Raw genomic sequence first — 25,807 nt, 5'->3', positions numbered from 1 at the left:
CAGTCAATTCAATACATTACACATGATGTTAAAATACTTGATTAAAAAGAAAAATGTACACTAATGGGAAGGAATGCAAGCAACTAACAAGTAGTTTTGTCTGGAAGCTCCATGGTAGGGCTAGGTTGCTTTAGTGTGGGGGAAAAAAAGCGTAAACAAGGTTTTTTTGCTACGATACTTATACAGTAGATTTTGGTAAGGAAAGCTTAAAAACAAAACAAAACCATATTAGAGAATAAACAATTCACTGTATAAACGTTGTTCATGGTTTGATGTAAGAGCAAGGAAATGGACTATGAATTGATTTTAATATGCATATGAATCTAACATCTACCAGTATTCACTTCAACTCACAAAGGACAAACACCTCAGTACTGTCAGTGAATATCTATTTAAATATGGCTGATATCCATAATCACTTAGTGTAGGGTACAAGATTGACAAATCTTCCCTCTGAACCACTTTTACTGGTTTGTGGAATTGAAATACCAGGTTTCTAGCAAATGCAGTTTAATGCATACATGGTTGTTTTTGCCCTTTCACACAACTTATGCTGTATCTTCACCTTTAAGTGATCAGAACAAGAGCTCTGGGATGAATTGAAAATCTTTACATTCAGTGTGAACTGAGGAAGACGCTTATGCCCATTCTGCATTCTCCTTGAAGCTCTGAGGCTCACCAAAGTTGAGCCCTGTATCTCCATGCTTTAAAAGGGCCAATTTTACAAAGCTCAAAACAATTGAGCCAAATCAGCTGTGAACAACTAAATCAGTAAGTGAGAATAACAATTAGAAATTGCTTAACACTTTAGTAGATGCCCCAAAAGCCACAATCAAGGAATTGTTTTGGTTTTAAAAAAATGAAGGCAGCTATAAAATAATACATTGAAGAAAGAGGAATTTGATAGGTTTGATTTGTATTCATTACTAGGAAGTGTAGTGGCAAAGAGTCCTGTGGCACCTTGTAGACTAAAAGACATATTGGAGCATAAGCTTTCGTGGGTGAATACCCACTTTGTTGGTTGCATCCGACGAAGTGGGTATTCACCCACGAAAGCTTATGCTCCAATACGTCTGTTAGTCTATAAGGTGCCACAGAACTCTTTGTCGTTTTTACAGATCCAGACTAACATGGCTACCTCTCTGATAGGAAGTATAGAAAATTGATAAGGCAACCAAAGGGACACAAGGTGAAATCTATGACCAGCAGAGTTAAGGACACTAACAAGAATTAAAAAAACAAAACAAAACAAAAAAAACAAAAAAAACCCTACACTAGGAACAAAAAGAATTCTGACAATGGTACTGGTCTCTTACTAGATGGAAATGGTAGAATTATCAATAATAATGGAGAAAAGGCAGACATGTTCAATAAATATTTTGGTTCTAGATTTGGGAAAAATACATAGTCATATAATGTGGTGATGATGATGATCTTTCCATTCCATTAGTATCTCAGGAGAATTTTAAACAGCAGCTACTAAATTGGACATTTTAAAATTGGTAGGTCCAGATAACTTGCCTCCAAGAGTTTTAAAAGAGCTGGCTGAGGAGCTTGTTGGACCACTAATATTGTAAGTTTTAGTGCACTGGGGAAATTCCAGAAGTCTGGAAGAAAGCTAATGGGGTGCCAATATTTAAAAAGGGTAAAGAGGATGACCTGGGTAACTATAGGCCTGCCAGTTGGACATTGATCCTGGGCAAGATAATGGAGTGGCTGACATGGGATGCAATTAATAAAGAATTAAAGGAGGGTAGTAAAATTAATGCCAATCATCATGGATTTATGGAAAATAGATTGTGTCAATCTAACTTGTAATCTCACCAAAAAAGAGAGAAAGATTTTTTGATAAATATAGTAGTATTGATGGAATATACTTAGACTTCTGTAAGTGTTTGATTTGTTACTGCATGACATTTTGATTAAACATCTAGAATGATATAAAATTAACATGGTACATGTTAAGTGGATTAAAAGATGGCTAACTTATAGGTCTTAAAATGTAACTATAAACAGGGAAACATCATCAAATGGTTGTATTGCTAATAAGGACCTGCAGGGATCAGTTCTTGGCCTTGTGCTATTTAATATTTTATCAATGATCTGGAAGAAAAAATAAAGTTTGCAGATGACATAAAATTGGAGTAGTGAATAATGAAGAGGACAGATCACTGATACAGAGCGATCTGGATCACTTGGAAAGCTGGGCACAAACATTATGTGTTCTATACATTTATATTTAGCCATATTAAATCTAGGAACAAATAATGTAGGTCATACTTACAGTAGAGGACACTATCCTGGGACTCAGTAACTCTGAAAAAGATTTGGGCATGGTGATAGATAATCAGCTGACCACGAGCTCTCAATGTAATGCTGTGGCCAAACAGGCTGATGCAATCTTTGGATGCATAAACAGGGGAATCTAGAGTAGCAGCAAGGAGGTTAGTTTATCTCTGTATTTGGCTGGTGAGACCACAGCTGGAATATTGTGTCCCCAGTTCGAGAAGGATGTTGATAAATTGGAGAGGGTTTAGAGGAGAGCCACAAGACTGACTAAAGGATTGGTAAAACATGCCTTATTGTGATAGCCATAAAGAGTTTCATATATTCATCTGAGTCATCTATCTGCCTCCGTGACCGGGAAAACAGAGAAGTCTGCTGCTTGCCAGGGGCTAAGATTCACAATGTGACGGAGAGTCTGCCGAGACTCATCAAGCCCTCGGACCACTACCCCTTCCTGCTTTTCCACGTGGGCACCAATGATACTGCCAAGAATGACCTTGAGTGGATCACTGCAAACTACGTGGCTCTGGGAAGGAGGATAAAGGAGTATGAGGCGCAAGTGGTGTTCTCGTCCATCATCCACGTGGAAGGAAAAGGCCGGGGTAGGGATCGTTGAATCGTGGAAGTCAATGAATGGCTACGCATGTGGTGTCGGAGAGAAGGCTTTGGATTCTTCGACCATGGGATGGTGTTCCAAGAAGGAGGAGTGCTAGGCAGAGACGGGCTCCACTTAACGAAGAGAGGGAAGAGCATCTTCACGAGCAGGCTGGCTAACCTAGTGAGGAGGGCTTTAAACTAGGTTCACTGGGGGAAGGAGACCAAAGCCCTGAGGTAAGTGGGGAAGCGGGATACTGGGAGGAAGCACGAGCAGGAGCGTGTGAGAGGGGAGGGCTACTGCCTCATACTGAGAAAGAGGGGCAATCAGCGGGTTATCTCAAGTGCCTATATACAAATGCACAAAGCCTGGGGAACAAGCAGGGAGAACTGGAGGTCCTGGCAAAGTCAGGGAATTATGATGTGATTGGAATAACAGAGACTTGGTGGGATAACTCGCATGACTGGAGTACTCTCATGGATGGGTATAAACTGTTCAGGAAGGACAGGGAGGCCAGAAAAGGTGGGGAAGTTGCACTGTATGTAAGGGAGCAGTATGACTGCTCAGAGCTCAAGTATGAAACTGCAGAAAAACCTGAGAGTCTCTGGATTAAGTTTAGAAGCATGAGCAACAAGGGTGATGTCGTGGTGGGAGTCTGCTATAGACCACCAGACCAGGGGGATGAGGCTTTCTTCCGGCAACTCGCAGAAGCTACTAGATAGCAGGTCCTGGTTCTCATGGGCGACTTCAATCATCCCGATATCTGTTGGGAGAGCAATACAGCGGTGCACAGACAATCCAGGAAGTTTTTGGAAACTGTAGGGGACAATTTTCTGGTGCAAGTGTTGGAGGAACCAACTAGGGGCGGAGCTCTTCTTGACCTGCTGCTCACAAACCAGGAAGAATTAGTAGGGGAAGCAAAAGTGGATGGGAACCTGGGAGGCAGTGACCATGAGATGATCCTGACACAAGGAAGAAAGGAAAGCAGCAGAATACGGACCCTGGACTTCAGAAAAGCAGACTTTGACTCCCTCAGGGAACTGATGGGCAAGATCCCCTGGGAGAATAACATGAGGGGGAAAGAAGTCCAAGAGAGTATTTTAAAGAATCCTTATTGAGGTTACAGGGACAAACCATCCCGATGTGTAGAAAGAATAGTAAATATGGCACGTGACCAGCTTGGCTTAACAGTGAAATCCTTGCTGATCTTAAACACAAAAAAGAGGCTTACAAGAAGTGGAAGATTGGACAAATGACCAGGGATGAGTATATAAATATTGCTCGGGCATGTAGGAATGAAATCAGGAAGGCTAAATCACACCTGGAGTTGCAGCTAGCGAGGGATGTTAAGAGTAACAAGAAGGGTTTCTTCAGGTATGTTGGCAATAAGAAGAAAGCCAAGGAAAGTGTGGGCCCCTTACTGAATGAGGGAGGCAACCTAGTGACAGAGGATGTGGAAAAAGCTAATGACTCAATGCTTTTTTTGCCTCTGTCTTCACGAACAAGGTCAGCTCCCAGACTACTGCAGTGGGCAGCACAGCATGGGGAGGAGGGGGCCAGCCCTCTGTGAAGGAAGAAGGGTTCAGGACTATTTAGAAAAACTGGACATGCACAAGTCCATGGGGCCGGATGCGTTGCATCCGAGTGCTAAAGGAATTGGCGGCTGTGATTGCAGAGCCATTGGCCATTATCTTTGAAAACTCGTGGCGATCGGGGGAAGTCCCGGAAGACTGGAAAAAGGCTAATGTAGTGCCAGTCTTTAAAAAAGGGAAGAAGGAGGATCCTGGGAACTACAGGCTGGTCAGCCTCACCTCAATCCCCAGAAAAATCATGGAGCATGTCCTCAAGGAATCAATTCTGAAGCACTTAGATGAGAGGAAAGTGATCAGGAACAGTCAGCATGGATTCACCAAGGGAAAGTCATGCCTGACTAATTGCCTTCTATGATGAGATAACTGGCTCTGTGGATGAAGGGAAAGCAGTGGACGTGTTATTCCTCGACTTTAGCAAAGCTTTTGACACGATCTCCCACAGTATTCTTGTCAGCAAGTTAAAGAAGTATGGGCTGGATGGATGCACTACAAGGTGGGTAGAAAGTTGGCTAGATTGTCGGGCTCAATGGGTAGTGATCAATGGCTCCATGTCTAGTTGGCAGCCGGTATCTAGCAGAGTGCCCCAAGGGTCGGTCCTGGGGCCGGTTTTGTTCAATATCTTCATTAATGATCTGGAGGATGGTGTGGATTGCACCCGCAGCAAGTTTGCGGATGACACTAAACCGGGAGGAGTGGTAGATACGCTGGAGGGTAGGGATAGGATACAGAGGGACCTAGACAAATTGGAGGATTGGGCCAAAAGAAATCTGATGAGGTTCAACAAGGACAAGTGCAGAATCCTGCACTTAGGACGGAAGAATCCAATGCACCCCTACAGACTAGGGACCGAATGGCTAGGCAGCAGTTCTGCAGAGAAGGACCTAGGGGTGACAGTGGAAGAGAAGCTGGATATGAGTCAACAGTGTGCCCTTGTTGCCAAGAAGGCCAATGGCATTTTGGGCTGTATAAGTAGGGGCATTGCCAGCAGATCGAGGGACGTGATTGTTCCCCTCATTCAACACTGGTGAGGCCTCATCTGGAGTACTGTGTCCAGTTTTGGGCCCCACACTACAAGAAGGATGTGGAGAAATTGGAGAGAGTCCAGCGAAGGGCAACAAAAATGATTAGGGGTCTGGAACACATGACTTATGAGGAGGGGCTGAGGGAACTGGGTTTGTTTAGTCTGCAGAAGAGAAGAATGAGGGGGAATTTGATAGCTGCTTTTAACTACCTGAAAGGTGGATCCAAAAAGGATGGATCTAGACTATTCTCAGTGATAGCAGATGACAGGACAAGGAGTAATGGTCTCAAGTTGCAGTGGGGGAGATTTAGGTTGGATGTTAGGAAAAACTTTTTCACTAGGAGGGTGGTGAAACACTGGAATGCGTTACCTAGGGAGGTGGTGGAATCCCCTTCCTTAGAAGTTTTTAAGGTCAGGCTTGACAAAGCCCTGTCTGGGATGATTTAGTTGGGATTGGTCCTGCTCTGGGCAGGGGGTTGGACTAGATGGCCTCCTGAGGTCCCTTCCAACCCTGATATTCTATGATTCTATGATTCAGCTTAACAAAGAGAAGGTTAAAGGCTGATTTGACCACAGTTTATAAGTATCTATATGGGGAACATATTTTTGATAACGGGCTCTTCCATCCCGCTGGGAAAGGTGTAACATGATCCAATAGTTGGAAGTTGAAAGTAGACAAATTCAGCCTGGATATAAAGTGTACATTTTTTACTGTCAGGGTAATTAACCATTGAAACATGTAGATTCTCCATGGCAATTTTAAAATCAAGATCGGCTGTTTTCCTACTATATATACTCTTGGGGAAGTTCTATAGCTTGTGTTCTACAGGAGGTCAGACTAGATGATCACAGTAATCCTTTCTGACCTTTGAATCGATGAATCCTGTCCCTGTGCACCCATTCCTGCCTCTTTTTCCAGCTCCTCCCCACCTGAGAACAATTTTGATTAAACCAGCTGCTCATTATTCTGCTCTGTTCACAGTAAACCTCCCCATAACATAAAGCATATTATATAAGAGACAGCTTATAGCAAGCAACATGTTAGTAAATCTTTATTACACCTGTGTAAAAAGGTTTGGACAAGAAATGTCAGTGGCAGGGTATTCACCATAAGCAATTGAATCGGTACATTTCCTCAAACTATCCAAACAAGCATAAAGTGATCTGACACTCCCCGGGGTACCCAGGATTGTGAGGTATCTTGCTATCCTGAGCCCTTCATGTGAGGAAGCCTTGTCTGTGCCTCCTGTGAGTCAGCTCACTGACTCCACCTGCGTCTACCAATCAAAGCACTACTTCCAGGCCTCCACAGCCCTAATTCTCTCCACGGTTAGTGATAGGCACGCACCAAATTCTGAGTCCTCTATGTGAACCTCTGGAGTGCCCAGCCCCTGTTCCACTGAACACTCACAGAACTCTCCCACTCGCTTCTCCCAAAGGACCAGTACACACCAGCTTGTTTTAACTCAGGATCAACAGACCACATAACATGCAGCACACAGACAGATTTTGAGTGACAACAAGAATAAGACTATTGGGAAAAAATGGTTGCATATAAAACAAAAGCATAACCCATTTTCTAGAGCCTAAACTTAATTATAAGACATTATCCAGTCTCCTACAGGATAGCTTACCTCAAGTCCCTTTTCCCAGTTTTATTCAAGCAGGAGGGCTGACACCTTTCTTTCATAAGATCAGGCCTGCTGGCAGCTTGTCTTCTCAGACTGAAGGATGAAAATTTGCCTCTCTCCACTTTATGCTATTACAGAGTATGGTCCCTCACCCTCTGGAGGTCCCCTTATCTTGGAATTCCCTTGGCTTTGTAAGTCCTCAGGGCCTGTACCTGGCAGGAAACATAGCCTGTCATCAAATACGTCCCATGTTTTTTATCCTGGTTGAGTTGGCCTGGAGACACATACATACACAGTGGTCTGCCAAACAGGTAGGTGTTTACTACCCCCTTCCTGCCTAAAATCTGTTCATCACCTTCTTGTGACCTGTCTTAACTTATATACATAAAGAATGTAATTTTCAGGTTACATACATAACTCCTTTCGCATTATCTGCCCATACATCTCACAGTCATTGTGATGACCAGTGTGACATAGGCTTTCAGTAGAGCTCTTACATGACCACCTTTTGTAAACCCAGGACATCCCTCTAATCCAGTTGGCACCAAGAGGTTTCTGTTTTAGACCTTCTCCCCATTTTTCTTGGCACATGTGCACAGTAATCCTTCCAGACTGCAAAGTTATGCAAGTGAAGTGAACGTGCTCTGAAATACCAAAGTCTTAGTGGGTGCCATGCACTATCTTGAGTAAAAATTGACTAATTGAAATGATATTGACCTGCATCAGAGCAATAGTTTGATCTCTAGCTCTGTAGAAAAACAAAACAAAACACACCTAGAAACTTTTTTGAAAAATGGCTATTTTTTCAGGTATTTTTTCATATACATCTGGGACACACAAATATCAGGGGGTAGAGTATCTATTCACTTTTAAGAGTTTGAGTTAAAATCCACACAAAGTTAGAAAAGCAGGAGCATCTGTCTTTACTCCCATGTGGTGGGCAACCTATGGCCCATCCGGGTACTCTGATTGCGGGCCGTGAGACATTTTGCTGATATTGACCATCCGCAGGAAAGGCCCCCCACAGATCCAAATGGCCATGGTTCATCATTCCCGGGAAATGGTAGCTGCCAGAAGCGGTGGGCCGCAGGGACGTGCTGGCTGCCTCTTCCCGCAGCTCCTATTGGCCAGGAACGGTGAACCATGGCCACTGGCAGCTGCGGGGCTGGGCGGGCCACACCTGTGGACGGTCAATGTCAGCAAAATGTCTTGCAGCCCGCAATCAGATTACCCTGATGGGCTGCATGTGGCCCGTGGGCTGCAGGTTGCCCACCACTGCTCTACCCCCACCCCCTCCCAGGAGCCTCAGACCTCAATGAAGCCCCCACCCTATCCCCACTGAAGGGACCATGCCTCCTTTCTCCCTGCTCATCTCCCCTCCCTGCTGACTTGAGACTTCCTGGGGGGATGCTTTAGCCAGAACATGGGTAATGGCTACTCCTATGAGTCATCAAAGCATGCAAGGGCTTGTGACTAGCTCATGTGACCCTGAACTCTATCTTGTGCCTATAATGTTCCACAAACTAAGACTGAGAGCATCCCCTCCACACGGGTGAAGGTATAAAGGACCCTGGAAACATCTCCATTTTGCCTCTTTCCTGCTCTGATCTCTGGACTATAGACTTACACTAAAAGGAGCATTCCAAAGGACTGAGGACCTTCCAATGTTTTGGAACTTACCATAGCATTTACAAGCCAGCAGTCTATAACATCACTGCTAGAAACCTGATCCAAAAACTTTGCAATCATTTTATGTATGAGACTTCTTTGACTATTTTAACTCTCTCCTTCTTTTCTCTTATAAATAAACCTTTAGATATTAGATACCAAAGGATTGGCAACAGAATGATTATTGGGTAAATTCAGAGTTATATATTGACCTGGCTATGTGGCTGATCATTTAGGATTAGAAGGACCCTTTGGTTGATGAAATTGGTTTAAAGAACCACTCATCGTAAAGTCTAGTGTCTGGGTGGTGAAATGAATGCTGGAGTGCCTAAGGAGACTGTTAGCCAGTGTGGTGAGATAGAAGTTTACTTTTTTACTGGCTTGGTATATCTAATAATAGAATAACCACTAGTTTGGGGTGAGTCTGCCCTATTTCTCAGAAGTTTGTCCTGAATCTGATATTCTCAGCTGTGACCTACTGAGGCCGAGTGATAATCACATACATAGTTTGAGCTCCAGCTCTGTGAAAAAAAATCCACACCTAGAAACTTTTGCAAAATGGCTATTTTTGGGGTGGGGCTTATGTCTCTGCAATTCCAGTCAAATGACCCCAAATTGGGATCATTAACCCTACCCTGCACTCTCCTGAGAGTCACCAAATTTCAGAAGAATCCAATTAAGCATGGAAGTGAACCTTTAACAGAACTTGTAATGCAATCTTAACTGTAGTGGGATTGCCAAATCAGTATAATACAAACCATCACAACAGTCCATCCATGAACTGGAGTTAAGCAAATGTAAAGAAATCTAAGCTAGTGTAATTTTACATGCTGAGGAACTGGAAGAAGATGCAAGAAGGTAAAAGTTACAAGTGTGGTAAACTTTGTCACAGACATTCTTATTGTTCTCCTGTTGCTTTTCCTGCTATACGCCTCTTTCTAAGCTATCCCCGCTTAGAATCCCTTCGATTGTTAAGGGAAAATTCTGATCTCAGGAGCACCAGTGCAATGACTCCACTGTAATCAATCGATTTAGACTAGTGTGCTTTAAGTCAGAATCTACACCTTAAAATCAGCTCTGATTTTGGCCCAAATTATTCTTACCTCCCTGTGGGAGGGCACATTGGAGATATCTCTTTACTGTGTTTTAGTTAGGAATATAATACCTGTGCTATGCCTCCTGTGGCTTATACCATAGAAACAGAATTGGAATAAACAGAGTTAGTGAGCTATCAAATGTGAGAATTTCTGCTCCCAACCAACCCCTGAAGGAAGATGAGAGCCTAGAGTGCATCATATCGTTAATCAATATCCTCTTTCATGTATCTTGGAAGTACATAGCCATCTATTCTCATCACCTCAGTGCAAAAAAAGTCATTGCACTGCCTATATTCCTTTTCTAAAGATATTTCAGCTTCTGTATTACAGTGCTATCTTATTGTACACTACTTCTCTCTCTTGCTGACTCAGCCATTTATTCAACATTCTAACCACTTGTAGTTTAAAAAAAGTCTTACCTATATTGCTTCATACATGCTAGTCAAATTCAATACCGGAACTCTTCTTTCTTATTAAGCACTGCTATATATCAAAAAGTGGCTTGAAATCACTCTGTTCCTTTCCTTCCGGGAATTTCCAAGTAATATAGATTCATTATAAATATTTATATAAAAAATGCACTAGATTAATGACAGCTGAAAAGTATGAGCATTTCTTCTTGTCCCTCAGTATTGGAAATTGCAAAGACAATGTATGGTGTGTGTTGCATAGTCTCCTGGATTCTCTGCAGGAATTCAGAGGCTACAAAATTCCTCTCTGAAGGCCCTACAGAGAAAATATACTTTCTCCTCTGTATTAAGACTACATTATGGCACAAGTGAAGTTAAAGAATATCTGGTGCAGCAATATATAAAGTAGATTTTCAAAATCCTGCTTGCAGCATAGAAGAGCAAGAGAGCAGAACTGAGGCTCAGACTGTAAGTAGAAGGGTGAAAGATCTGTTGATATGGAGAAATGAAGAAAAGGATGGTGCATTAAGAATGGTGTTGGGGCAGAAAAGGGAATGAGAAGCCCTCACCACATTTGGATTAGACCTCATCATTTGGGGGGATTTTCTAAACAGTTTCAAAACATTCCAGGTTCCATCATCTCCACTACTACAATCCCAAGTGAGCTATCAGCTATTCTCTCTAAAAGGCTTTCCTCATCTACTACAATCTTTTATGCTGTGGATATAATTGATCTGAGCCAAGGATTTGCCAGTTTAGAGTAGTAGAAGCTGCCTACTATAAATCTATTTGTTTTCACTGAAGTGGTAAAGAATTTTGACATTTTACTTTCCTGGCCACAAGAAAGTATCAAAGACAATTGCTGGGCTATTACCCTTTTGCTTCTTTTGTGAATATTGAGATGAAAAATTAATACAGTTGAGCTTATGAGTCCATAACATTTCACTTATCCCTAGGTAGACTGACCACCTTCTTGCTGTTCAGTCAGATTCTTCTTATATTTCAAAGTAGACCTTATTTATCTTTGTTTTCCTTGGCATTTTTACATTTAATTTACAATAGTCACTTATAGTTGTCATCTTCTAGCTTTTGTCCCCTCTATATGGGGTCGGCTTTTCAAATCATTTTTCTCCATTGCCGTCTGTCTTCATACAGTTCCTTGGAAACTCCACAGCTAATCAAATCATCTTGTATGACAACCATCCATCTAGTGTTGCGTCTTCCAACCCTTCTCTCACCCTCCACTTCTAAGCATTCACTATAGTACTATTTGTTAAATGAAGTACAGTTTTAGTTTTAAAAGTGACTGTTAAAACAGCATTTTAGGATTCCATGTGTATCTGTCACAAATTGAAAACTCCTCCTAGGCTCTGAAAGTCAAGCTTGGTTCTTTCCTTCTCATGAATCAATACAATAATAAAGATACAAGTCAAAAACTCACTCCACTTACACCACTGCAACATCGTTGTTTTCAAATTAAGCAGTCACATTGACACGTGTGGCAAGTGAGGGAAGGAATTAATTCTGCAGAATCTTTATTTGTGTTGAGGCATGACAAGGAAAGAACTTACCTGCAATGCCTGGTGGCTGAGGCAGGGTAGGTGGCAGTTCACAGCAGTAGTCAAGAATGCAGAGGTGGTCAGATAGCAGAGGCAGTCCAGGGCAATGGTTGGAGTTCTTGCAGGGCTCAGTAGCTGGAAGATCCAATCCAAGGGGCTGGATCAGTGGGTTGGAGAGGTGAGGTCAGGTGAGATGGTAAGAGAGGGCCAGGTGAGTCAGCAGTGCAATGATGCAGGGCCAAGCCAGGCATCAAAAGGCAGGAAATAGTCTGTTGCTCAGATTGCTTCCTCTTCCTTTTGGGGTCTTTATGTAGTCCAGGTACCTAATGAGAGTACTGCCCCTCCCTCCAATCAGGGAGCTGGGGTGTGGCTGCTGTGGGTCTTTAGGCCTTTAGCACTAAGGTGGTTGGTTAGGGGTGGTGGATCAGTGCATCACCATGTCACAGCAGCTGAAGATGCCTCCCAAGGACATAGCAGGCTTGGGTTCGATACCAGGTTTCTGACATTACCCCTCCTCCCTCAGGGCACCGAAGGACTGAGCTTGTCCAGTTGAGCTCTGTGGAAGGCTCTTGGCTTTTTGGGAGTGTGCACATAAGGGGCTGGTTCTTGCAGCCCATATCCTTCCCAGTTGACAAGGTACCATCTCATCCCTCTCTGTATATGGAAGTCTTGAATTTTGTGGACAAGGAACTTTTCTTGGTCTTGGACTGGCAGAGGGGAAGGTTGTTTACATTTGAGACAGGGGTTGTCGGGGAAGGGTTTAAGAACAGAGACATGGAATACAGGATGCACCTTAAGGTAACAGAGAAGTTGAAGTTCAAAGGTTTATGAGTTGATTTGCCTGCAGATCTGGTAAGGTCTTAGGTACTGGTAATCCAGTTTACATTCAAGTTTGCCTGTTGTGAGGTGCTTGGCCATACCTTTTGTCCTACTGCAAATGTAGTGCCGTCCTGTCGGTGATGGCCAGCATCTTGGCTGCAAACAGGTATTGTTTCAACTCTTCCTATGTTTGTTGGATTTAATGAACCAGGTCTGAGGCTGCAGGAACTGTGGGTTCTATGGGCACTGTAGGGTGAAAAAAGGGGTAGAAGCCATCATTTTGTAAAAAAAACTGGCTCATCTTGGTTGAGGCATGGTCTACATTGTTATATGGGAATTCTGAGTATGGAATCAGTGAAACCTAGTCATTTGGGTGGTATTTTGTGTAGCATAGCAGGTGCTGTTCCAATAATTGGTTCACTCTTTCTCACTGGCTGTTGATTTATGGATGGTGAGCAGTCGATACATTGAGAAGCATACCTAGGAGGTGGAAAACCTGTTTTCAAAACCAAGACACAAACTGGGAACCCTGATCTGAGGTGAGATGGTCTGGGATGCCATGGAGATGGAACATGTGTGACGAGGAGGTGAGTGTTCCCTGTGCACTTCTTCCCACAACCGAGGACACCAAAGTGCCATCTTTGTCAGTTGATCACCAATTGTCAGTGTGGTGTGACATCTCAGATTCTGAGAATTCAACAATGAAGTCCATTGTAATGATAGCCCTGGTCCCTATGGGGTCTCAGTGGGTATTAACGTCCCAAGGGATTTAGTTCAGTGAACTTTGGTACAACATCAGGTGCCTCAAGACTTGACATTGAACATCAGACTTCAGTGTTGTCCACAAGAATGACTGATGTGCTATGGGAGTTGCCTTTATCTGGCCAAAGTGTCCAACCCAAGGGACATAATAGCAAATGTGTAGGGCCTCCAAATGGTGGAGTCCCTCAGGGATGTAAATGTGCCCGTGAATGAGGAGGAGTCCATCCTTTTGTGTGAACTTGTGTTGGAAGTTTGGAGCGTCTGTGTGAAGGGGTCACTTGGTAGGGCGGAACGTATGGTCATGAACAAATCTGATAGCGATGCTCCTCTGAGAAAGTTATGTGGTTTCAGGATGCAGGAGTGACCTTCTTAAGGTCCTTTAGGATTGTTGGAATATTCCTCTTTGTGGGACAGAGGTCTACCTTGCCATTGTGGGAACCAGGTGGTAGGTGATAGTAAAAATCAAACGTAGCGAAAAGGAGAGCTATCAGTGGGTTAGGGCTTTCACAGAGTACGTGTATGCTAGATTTTGTGATCAGTGAACACCTTCTAGATAATGACTCCAGGTGTCAAAAGTCATTTGATGGCAAGTAGCTCCTTGTCTGCAATTTCATAATTGTACTTAGCAGGAGTGAGTTTGCAGGAATAGCACACAGAGGGATGAAATTCTTGTTTGAGACCTGTTTCTAGGACAGAATCACCCCAATAGTGACTTTGGAAGCATTGGTTTCCAGGACAAATGACTGGCTTGGGTCAGTATGTATGAAGATGGGTGTGGAGGTGAGTGCAGTCTTCAGATGATCAAAGGCTTCTTGGGCTTCTGATGTCCAAGTAAACTTGGTGGGTTTTCACAGCAGAGAGGAGGAGTACTTGTGGCACCTTAGAGACTAACCAATTTATTTGAGCATAAGCTTTCGTGAGCTACACCTCACTTCATCGGATGCATACTGTCTGGTGGGTCCATCACAGGGCCTAATAACATCAGCCACACTATCAGAGGCTCGTTCACCTGCACATCCACCAATGTGATATATGCCATCATGTGCCAGTAATGCCCCTCTGCCATGTACATTGGTCAAACTGGACAGTCTCTACGTAAAAGAATAAATGGAAACAAATCAGATGTCAAGAATTATAACATTCATAAACCAGTCGGAGAACACTTCAATCTCTCTGGTCACGCGATTACAGACATGAAAGTTGCGATATTACAACAAAAAAACTTCAAAACCAGACTCCAGCGAGAGACTGTTGAATTGGAATTCATTTGCAAATTGGATACAATTAACTTAGGCTTGAATAGAGACTGGGAGTGGCTAAGTCATTATGCAAGGTAACCTATTTCCCCTTGTTTTTTCCTACCCCCCCCCCCCCCCCGACGTTCTTGTTAAACCCTGGATTTGTGCTGGAAATGGCCCACCTTGATTATCATACACATTGTAAGGAGAGTGATCACTTTAGATAAGCTATTACCAGAAGGAGAGTGGGGTGGGGGGAGAGAAAACCTTTTGTAGTGGTAAACACCCATTTTTTCATGCTTTGTGTGTATAAAAGATCTTCTATACTTTCCACAGTATGCATCCGATGAAGTGAGCTGTAGCTCACGAAAGCTTAAGCTCAAATAAATTGGTTAGTCTCTAAGGTGCCACAAGTACTCCTTTTCTTTTTGTGAATACAGACTAACATGGCTGTTACTCTGTCACAGCAGAGAGGATATGTGGATCAGGATTCAGAAGTAGTCCTATATAAAGCATCTATAGAAATTCCCAAATTCAGTGAAGTGCTGAATTTCTGAAATGTTTCTTGGTGTTGTCCAAGAACAAACCACTTCCACCTCCTGGGAGCTCATGTGGACTCCCTCAGTGGAGAGAATGTAGCCTAAGAATTCCACAGTGGGCTGATCAGACATTTCTCCAGCATAACACAGAGACCACGTTGGCAGATTTTTTCTAGGATCTTACACACATACTGGTTGTGCATAGGCTGGTCTTCAGAGTAAATTAGAATGTCATCTAAGAAGGCGATCACATAGTGGTCCAGTATATCTCATAAGACATCATTAATTAGATGCTGAAAAGTCTTGGGCATGGTAGTAAGTCCAAAAGGCGTCACCAGATATTCAAAGTGGCCATACCGAGCTCAGTTTGACACAAACAGTCACCAGGTTCTAGAGCTAACTGAGTAACATCTGTTGTAAAAGTGTTCATAAGCTCTTTTAGCCTTTTTATCCAATTTGGTAACTGTCCATGTCTGGCCATTTTGGAAATAGGTTCTTTTCCAAAGTTGGAACAGTAGTTCTAAGTTGTCATGCCATCAGAAGCTGTGCTGGACTATATCCAGTAGCCCCTATCAGTGTTGACCTGTAACTCAGAAGTGCAAGGAATGGGTCTTCCTGCTGTAGGACTGTCTTGGCTGTCTGTACAGCCCTCAGCCTCTCCATTCGCTTGTGGGCTGATCAAAACCATATTTCATTCAGAATGACAAATTCTGCTGCAGTGAATTGTCCATTATTAGTTGTTCTGGAATACTGAAGTGAGCAAAAGTGCATTTCAGTTTCTCGGTAACACTGTGACATATTATATCTTTCAAGTACTTTGTTTCTATTTACCTGGGGAAATCAACCATCACAACCAGGTAATGATGTCATCTGAATTTGCATAAATATCCAATTAGTCTCTTCCAAGGTTTCCCTTGTAGAGGTGTTTGTACACTGCACGATCCAGCATTGTCTCTTTAGTTGATTAGTACTGGGTTTCCTTTGAAAAGTCCAATATTCCCAAATAGTCCATTGAGTTCTTCCTTTCTCACTAGGCCTATCATGGCTGAAGCAGAGAAGACTATTTGGTCTGTCATCCTTTGGTCACATAACACTCTAAATGCATAGCTTTTGTCTTTGTACGTTGTTTCTGAGGTGAACTGTCCCATGCAGTTCAGAATACCTCCAGGGCTAGTCAGAGCTGTGGCAGGTGATTTCAGCTCTGGGAGGGGTTGAAGGTGATTTTGAGTCTTTTCTGTGATGACTGTGTCGTCAGCTTCTGAATCTATTTTGAAGTCAGTAGTCTTGCCATGAAGTTCAATTTCACTCTCCAGGTAAGTTCTATGTCATCACAAGTAATAGACTGCAGAAACTGTGACCGTTGATTGTCTGTATTATGAATCAAATCCCTGACTGCTTTGGTGTGGCAAACAGCTGCAAAATGTCCATATTTCATTTATTTATTATACTGTGTGCCTTTGGCTGGACATGCATCATCTCTGGGATATGATTTTTTCCACATTTTGTGCAAGTAGGCTGGAATTTGTTGCTTTTTGTCTGGGAGTTCTGAGGCAAGGAGACAAGGGTTTTATGATGACTTTTAACACTCAAATGTCTGCTTACTCAAGTTTCTAAGCTTGTTTCCGGGTTTTCAAGTTTGTCAAGTTGCTCTAGGTTTTGCTGTCTCACCACCTCAGACTGCTTTGCTCTTTGTATAGCTGTGGCTAGAGTTAAATCTGTCTTCCAGTGTAACTGCTGAGAAAAGTTTTAATCTGTAAACCCAATAACCAGCTAGTTTCTGATATTTTCATGTTTTGCATTCCTGTAATCATTGTTTTCAGCCAATGTATGCACAGCTCTTCTAAAACATTTAACATTTTCCCCTGGTTCTTGAATTCTCAGGTGGAAACACGCTCTTTCATACATCACATTTCACTGAGGTATAACGTATGCATCAAACATAGCCAGAATCCTTGCATAGTCATCTTTGTGACTGTCTTCAGTAAAGTCAAAGAATTTATAGATATGCTCTGCTTGCTTACCCACAGTATACATTTAAGAAGATACTTGTGTATATCCAGTTCTGTGGAGTTTGTAATTTAAAATCTTGCAAACTACTGCTTCCAGGCTGTCCACTGTGAAGGTTTGTCAAAGCTGAAGTTATTTGGGGCATTTAGAAATGGCATGTTGATGAGATCCTGAAATCTTTGTTGCTTAGTTTCTTCTGTCTGCAACCTTTGTGGCAGTTTTCCTTCCATTCCTGTTCTTAGTTTACTTCTGCCATCATGTCCCTGTACACATATGGACTGGCTACAGAACTTACTTTTATACACCAGATGTGTTCATCATAAGATCCTTTAATGCTCTGCCAGGTATGGCTGAGCTTCGTTTAAATAAGGTATTTTCCACACAGTACCATCTAGTGGCTGAACAGTATAATATAGTTTAGCATTCCATTATAATACCGTTTTCTGGAAGGCTGAGCCTAGGAGAAGACTGAAGGAATTTGAGCAAATTGTAATGCCTGGTGGCAACGGTGGGCTAGGGACACTCTAGAGCTGTAGTCAAGTGTGCACAGGTGGTCGGGTCGAAAGGTGATCAATTAATCTCAGAGGCAGTCCACGGCAATTGATGGAGTTTTTGCAGGAGCCAGTAGCCAGAAGATCCAATCAAAGGGGCCAGGTCAGTAGGTTGGGGAGATGAGATCAGGTGAAGTGGGAAGGTAGGGTCAGGCAAGGCAGCAGGACAATAATGTAGGATTAGGCAGAGCAGTAAAGGCAAGCTGGTCTGGGCAGCAACCAGCAGACAATGATCTGTTGCTTAGACACCTTCCTCTTCCTGGTGTCTTTATGTAGTCCAGGTACCCAATGAAAGTTCTGCCTGTCCCTCCAATCAGGGGTCTGGGGTGTGGCTGCTGTCGGTCTGTAGGCCTTTAGCACTAAGGCTGTTGGTAAGGGGCTATGATTTAGTGCATCACTATGGCCCAGCACCTAAGGTTCTGGTGGGCCAGGTTAAATATCAGGGTCCTGACACTACCTTGACTCTCAGAGTCTAGTCTGCATTTACATGAGTGCTGGTTAGAAGAAAACATTATTTGATTTATAAACTGAGGAATGTCATCTGAAATCACTGAGGGATGAAAAATACAGAACCTTATGCTACAATTTTCTCTATAGAACCACACTCTCCTTCCCCCTTCTATGCCCCTTTCTCCCCTTCCTTTTTCCATTTTGCCAGTGAAAAGGGGGGAAACCAGGGAAATTAATTTTATATATTTTTGTGCCAAAATTTTATTTTTGAAAACAAGCGATTTTAATAGGCAAAAAATTAGTCAAGACATTTCAATCAGTTCCACTAATTATGTGTAATTCTACAACATCATTTGGTGTTTCACATATTCTTGGAAGAGTCTGAGTTTTAAGGAACATACTGGCATAGAAACCCTTCTTTGAAAAGAAAAAAAGTACACTTCTGGGATAGCACATAAAACAAATTCTTATCCATAAACATTAATGCTCAGTATTTGATCTCATTCTGTCAGTGCCTTACAAAGAAACCGAGCTGAAAAGCAATCCTGTATAGAATCAATAAATGTTCTTTCCTCATGTCACATTATCTCTGTTTAATGTGCTAATGTCTGCAAATCAAAGTCCAATAATTATTTGGTTACAGCCCCAGACTTCCTAAATGGTTATTTCTAATACTGAAGACCAGACTGAAGTTTATGAAAGTGACAACACATGGATAAAACCCATAATCCTTCTGGAGGTTTTGGGAATGCAGTCCAGCCACTGCAGTAGAAAATACCTGATATAGTTTTTTCCCCAAAGCATTGCTTTACCCAACAATGCTAATACTCCAAGTAATTCTTGATATTCTTCCTCTCAGTGACACATAATATTACAGGCAGTGACAACTAACATGATCCGCTACAAAAACAACAACTCTTCTTACAAGAATCAGTAAGATGTGCATTATCCAAATGATTTAAATAAACCTCCTGTCTTTTTCCAGAGTAGAACGAGAAGGATCATGCAAGCAGCCAGCACAAAAAGCAGATTGTTGTTGGAGGGGGGAGATGCATTCTGATTCAATAAGGCATTTATTTGGGGTGATAAGATATGAATATGGACAGAGGCACCATTACTGTGTGATGGTTTTTCCAAGGAAGGTTTATAGTTGATAAAAGGTTGCTTATTCAAAACAATTAATCTGATAGAGAAGGGACCTGAGATATAGGCAGTGAATATATCATGAGACACATAGGAAAACACCAGTTACAGTGGGGAATGTTTTCTCATATGCCAATAGCTTTGACACGTCCAAGAAACTGGACAAGTGTAATACCGCTGTGAGCTAGGTAAGGAGAAAGAAGGATGATGCAAGATAAGTGACACCCAGGGCTGTCTCTCTTTGATAGGCTGACTGTTGAATAAGTCAGGAATAGAGCTAGTTAGAAACTGGAATTTCCATTCTGGAGGAAATCCTGACATTTAGAAAACTGTTTTTGTTCCAACTCCTTAAAAAAAAAAGCCAATGTTTCTGTTTCAATATATTCCACAAAATGAACATTTTAGAAAAGTTTGATTCAGAACCATCAAAATTTTGTTTTGATAATGTCAAAACCTTAATAAAATATAAATGAGTAATTATTATGTATAACATACATAAAATATTAAACTTTATAAACTAGTAGTAAAAATGAAATGAATCTAAACAATAAAGTCTAAACAATTCCTTTTGAATTTTTGCCATTGAAAATTTTATCAGAATTGACATGTTCCTGCAAAAGTATCATTTTTGATGAAATTGCATCTACAGGTGGCAAACTGTTCCACCAACATTTTTTCTACCAACTCTAGTTAAAAGGGAGAAAAAAAGAGGTCCTTTTATAATAGAGGAACTGATTGCAACTCCATAATCAAGGTAGAATTCAGTTTCAACCCATCTATTATGTATGAAGAATACAACGTATCATCCTCAAACTTATAGACCTTACTCCTTGAGGACAAAATACATTTTCTTTTAATTTACAATTAATTTGTTTATGAATTAAAATTAATTTAAAACTGGGTTGTTTAAGAAATGTAGCCCTTATGTCATTCTTTTCTTTGTCCTAAACTTAATTTGTCCTCCTTGTGTATATGCATTAGTATACAGTCTTTAGTTACCTGATCATGTGCTATTTTTTTCCACAGAACCTCTGCCTCATTTTGTGCATCCTGTGATGAATCAGGGTTGTGTAGTAAAGGAGGCTGTTGTATGTGGGATCCCTTCCTCATTTCTTGCAGGAGTTGGAAGGTGTGTACTGAATGAGGCAGGAGATTGCCAGAAGAGAGAGGATGGTCTTGTTCAGGCAGTTGAATGTTGCCCTGAATAATTTGATTCTATCCCTGCCTAGGCCAGCGTTCCTATGTAATGCTAGGCAAATAACTTAGACCAAGCTTTTCAGCTGTGGTCACTAATTGAGTGTTTCTCATCTTCTAAGTTCCTGACTTGAGACCCTGGGGTTTGATTTGCAGAAGTACACAGCTGCTACTGAAGTCAATGAGAGCTGTGCTTTGCACATATACATTGATATATAATGCTAAGAACTCTGAAAAATTACTTACGTATCTCAAATTGAGCATCCAAAATTAGTGGGCATTTTTTAATTTTAATCTCTCTGTGCCTCTGCTCCCTATCTGCAAAATAGGGATAATACCACCTCACAGGTAAGTTGTGAAGATAATTAATGTTTGTGAAACCCACCAACTCTCAAGTGATGAACACCATAGAAAAGCTTGTGCAGAAATTAATAATTCTGTATTCAAAGCAGGTTTGAATAGGTGTGCTACGTAAGTCCTAAGGCTACACACAGAACAATGAGGATAAAACAAAATATTGAACAGTGAAACAAAAGCCTTTCAGAAAAATTCACCCTGAGGTGGACACCAGGCATGAAAAATGTCAGCCCAAATGGTTAATGTTTATCAAAGGTATAGGCAACTGAAAACAGGGTCTTCTAATGGGAAGGGGCAGGCAACCTTAATTATAGGCAGTGCTATCATCCTTTCCTATAATTAAATTGTAGATATTTGATAGTATATCTCTCCTCCCATCTTTTATGTGCCATTTGTTTTTCTATGCCCTGGTTCTGCAATTAACTCCAGGTGAACAGGAATTGTGACTTTGTATGTGACCAAGTACAATGAATTCTGATCCTGATTACAGCCTTTGAATGTTCTTGTAAAATAAATATTAAATAAGAGTAGTACTGGCAGCAGCAAACTGGCTCATCTTTCAATATTTGAATCACCTGAAAGACACAAACAGCTTAGTTTTAACTTCAATCTCACCAATTTTGGGGGGACATGAGAATTTTAAAAAGAGAACCAAGAATACGGTTGTGTATTTTCAATTTCTTATTTTCCATTAATTCAATGTTAGCTTAATAAATTCTGCTTTTTACCAGATGTCTTAAAGACCAATTTGTAGTTTTTTCTTTTAAAATTTACATAATTTGTTTACAAATATATAATGCACTAAACAGCTCAGACACCATCTGCCTGCATTGTTTCTCTCTACAATTTGTGCACAATTTCTTTCCTCACCATTTTGTTGAAAAACAATCCTGCAGCCCAGAACGTGCCATTAAATATCACACTATCTTGCTAGGCTTGGTTGATGACTCTCATTGCTACCATTGAGAAAAAGGAAGGTGCCACATGCTAAGATGGATTTTTAAACGTATCACAATAAACCACAAGTTTCAGGAACCTGGAACTTAAAGTATAAATGAATAGGGAAAGACAACAGAAAGGCAAGAAAAAAATGGCTGTGCAGGCTTAGGGTAGTGTTTTAATGGCAAGGAACCCCCAATAAACATCCCGGTGTAACTGTTGCCATACTCCTCATCTGTCTACCCATCTCTCTGGCCTTTCCTGGTGAACTGAGCAGCACAATACAGTGGCCAGTAAAGCCAATTATATGCTGCACAGTGAAATTTACTACAACTGCCCATTTCTGCCTCTGTCCTGCACAGTAATCGAGAGAAATATTTGACTGACTAAGGACACTAAGAGAATTCTTTCTGCCAATCCTTATATTGTGTGTGCTTAGCTACCATTTTCTTTTAAAGTTCTTTTTTGTAGATCACTATTGAAATGCCTGTTGCTTAATCCTGATCTAGCTGGTAGGGCTCTGTAAAAGTAACTATTATATTGAGAATCCACTTATATTAAGGTTTGATTAAAATCCCACATCTTTTCAGTCACATTTAAAGCCAGGAGGACTATATTGTAACTGCTGCATTCTTTTTCTAATGCAGTGCAAATGTTAACATTCAAAAGTGACAAATTCAGCCTCCATTACTTCAGTGGTGGTTGTGTAGGTGTAGCTAAGAACAGAATTTGGGTCCCAATATATGACTGTAACTTTACAAAGTGTCAAATGATTGAGTCTGCCATCCTGAGCTGGACTTTTTATGAGAATAAACTATCTTGTGAAATGGTACTTCCTACTTTCATATGTGCTCAAAATACCTTGAACAAAATCTATCATGCACTGCCACTTTTGAGCTCAGCCAGAACCTGTGCTGGGGTCTCTGCAAATGAAAATTAATAAGAAAAAAAGAGATATTATTAACATCAGAAAAAAAGTGTCATTTGGGTTTTATTTCAAGTTTTGAACAAACTTTCAATCCGGATTTTTTTTAACCTAAATCAGTTCAGCATCCAGGGAGGCATGTGTCAAATTAAGAAGGATGAGGAAGGGTGGGCATGTAAGACACTGACTTGGTATTTACGAGATATGGGTTCACTCTCTGGCTCTGCCACAAGCTTCCTCTATGATCTTGGGCAAATCACAATCTTAGACTGTAAGCTCTTTGATTGTCTTAGTTATATGTTTATACACAGCCTAACACAGTGGGCCTTGGGCACTACTGTATATACCCGTATATACTCGTTCATAAGCCGAATTTTTTTAGTAAAAAAAGGGAAGCACCAGAGAAGGGGGGCGGCTTATGAATGGGTATAGAGAGGGGGAGAGGTGGGACACAGCCCCTCCCCCCAACAGAGGGGGCAAGGAGAGGCAGCACAGCCAGCAGAGGCAGAAGGGAAGAGGTGGGGCCAGAGTCTCTCCGCTTCTGGCCATGCTGCTCTCCCCTCAGCCTCCGAAGCAGCTGCAGCTCTGGGGCTGGCAGGCTGCAACCACACCGCCCACCCCTGCCCCCCAGAGCAGGCTGTGGCCACGCCACCCGGCCTGCTGGAGTATGCTGTGGCCATGCTACCTGGCCCAGCCTCCTGGAACATGCTGCGGCCGTGCTGCCCAGTCTGGCCTGCCGGAGCAGGCTGCGGCCACACTGCTCAGCCTGCCAGAGCAGCTCCAGCCGGGCCAGAGACATCCTCCTCTGGCCCTCCCCGGAGAGTGTGGGGGTCCCGGGCTAGGGGTGGGGTCATGTGGGGGGTTGTCACGGGTTACTCCCCTGACCCCCAGCTTCTCCCCCCCCCAAAAATTTCCCCACCAGTTGCTGTCCCAGCTCGTCAGGGTAAGCAGCTGGCGCGCGGGACACTTTGTTTACTTAGGTTTACCTCAGTGCCTGCGGACGCTCGAGGTAGACAAACCATCTCAGCCCGCTAGTGGCTTATCCTGGTGGCCCGGGAGATTATAGGTTATAGATTATATAGATTTGCTGACCCCTGAATTATAGGGTTGGCTTATGAATTGGTCATAAAAATTTTCCATTTTACTTATCCATCTTAGGGAGGTTGGCTTATAAACGAACTGGCTTATGATAGAGTATATACAGTAAATAATACATTATAATAGTTACCTGCTCTTCATTTATAAAACTGGGACAATAATGCTTCTTTTCTCCCACCCTTTGTCTGTCTTATGTATTTAGATTGTAAATTCTTTGGAGCAGGGACTGTGTGTTTGTACAATGGGGTCCCAATCTTGGTTGAGGTATCTAGGTGCTACTTAACACACATAAATAATAATTTTAAAGCAAAGGAAAAATGCAAAGCATATTGTAAAGATGTAGTCATTTGAACAGAAGTTATGCAAATCATGGATAAACATTTACCAAGGTCATATAGCAGCAGGAGTTGAAATCAGCTGTCCTTACCTTTCTTTATTTTTTTGAAAAATGTTTGATGTGGGCAAATTTTCTTTCTACATAGAGATGTCATTACTCTTCTGGTCTATAAACAGACTGCCACTGCAAACACTGCACATTTGTCTAACATTCTGGAGGATAACTTTGTCTGTGGCGAAATACATCACTTTGCTCAGCAGCCTTGAATCACGCAGTACTTCACTTGATCCAAAGTCCTTTATTCTGTGGCTCTGTGAACATATCCTAAATGCATCAGCACAGAAGAAATACTTCTCTGGGTTTTCTTAAAGGGATTTTTTTTATCCTGTGTAATAGTCAAGGATCTTATAGCTACACTTAGACATGGTTAATTTCCAGTGTCCTGAAAGGAAGAGTAATGACATAAGAGCAACAGCAATGCCAATGACTCACTTTTTTTCCTTCAGGATCTCTGAGCTGCAGAATGAAACATGGAGTAAAAAACAAAGCAGCCTTCCAGTAAATGGTACTTTTTTGCTTTCTGGAGTATTCACTATGGCAAGTTAGAACATCAATACGTCTTCAAAATCACTGTATGTGCATGTCATCAAACCAAGGATTAAATGCTTCACAAAAAACACAATGTTCAGACTCCAATTCTTTGAAAAATATGATGTTTGTAGTATTTTTGTTAGGTGCCAGCCTGACATCCCTGGAAACTGAAGTGCCGTATTTACCCAAAAGACATACAAAGCTTGGAGAGAGATGGGGCAAGCATGACTCATACTATCCCATCAAACAGGTTTCAGAGGGGTAGCCGTGTTAGTCTGTATCGGCAAAAACAATAAGGAGTCTTTGTGACACCTTAGAGACTAACACGTTTATTTGGGCATAAGCTTTTGTGGGCTAAAACCCACTTCATCAGATGCATGGAGTGGAAAATACAGTAGGGAGGTATATAGATTACTGCACATGAAAAAATGGGAGTTGCCTTACCAAGTGGGGGTCAGTGCTAATGAGGCCAATTCAAACAGGGTGGAAGTAGCCTATTCCCAGCAGTTGACAAGAAGGGGTGAATGTCAACAGAGGGAAAATTACTTTTTGTAGTGACCCAGCCGCTCCCAGTCTTTATTCACACCTAATTTGATGGTGTCAAGTTTGCAAATTAATTCCAGTTCTGCAGTTTCTTGTTGAATTCTGTTATTGAGTGTCCAGGGAGATTGAAGTGTTCTCCTCTCCCCCTCTGCCATGTGCATTGGCCAAACTGGACAGTCTCTATGCAAAAGACTAAATGGACACAAATCCGACATCAAGAATTGTAACATTGTAACATTCAAAAACCAGTAGGAGAGCACTTCAATCTCCCTGGACACTCAATAACAAACTTAAAAGCGCCCATTCTTTGACAAAATATCTTCAAAAACAGACTTCAATGAAAAACTGAAGAACTGGAATTAATTTGCAAACTTGACACCATTAAATTAGGCCTGAATAAAGACTGGGAGTGGCCGGGTCACTACAAAAAGTAATTTTCCCTTTGTTGATATTCA

General features: G+C 41.9%; 1 long non-coding RNA gene across 1 annotated transcript in view; it reads left to right on the top strand.

Annotated features, from left to right (window-relative positions):
* The window catches only part of LOC119565697, a 40,618-nt gene extending 15,769 nt beyond the window's left edge, over positions 1-24,849 (top strand). The window contains exons 4-5 of the long non-coding RNA XR_005224506.2: positions 20,395-20,497; positions 24,725-24,849. This is a non-coding gene — a long non-coding RNA (uncharacterized LOC119565697). The remainder of the gene's footprint in view (positions 1-20,394; positions 20,498-24,724) is intronic.
* The last annotated feature ends 958 nt before the right edge of the window (positions 24,850-25,807 follow it).

This window comes from Chelonia mydas, chromosome 3 (genome assembly GCF_015237465.2).
Source record: "Chelonia mydas isolate rCheMyd1 chromosome 3, rCheMyd1.pri.v2, whole genome shotgun sequence".
NCBI lineage: Eukaryota > Metazoa > Chordata > Testudines > Cheloniidae > Chelonia > Chelonia mydas.
This window is presented reverse-complemented; position numbering and strand designations above follow the sequence as displayed.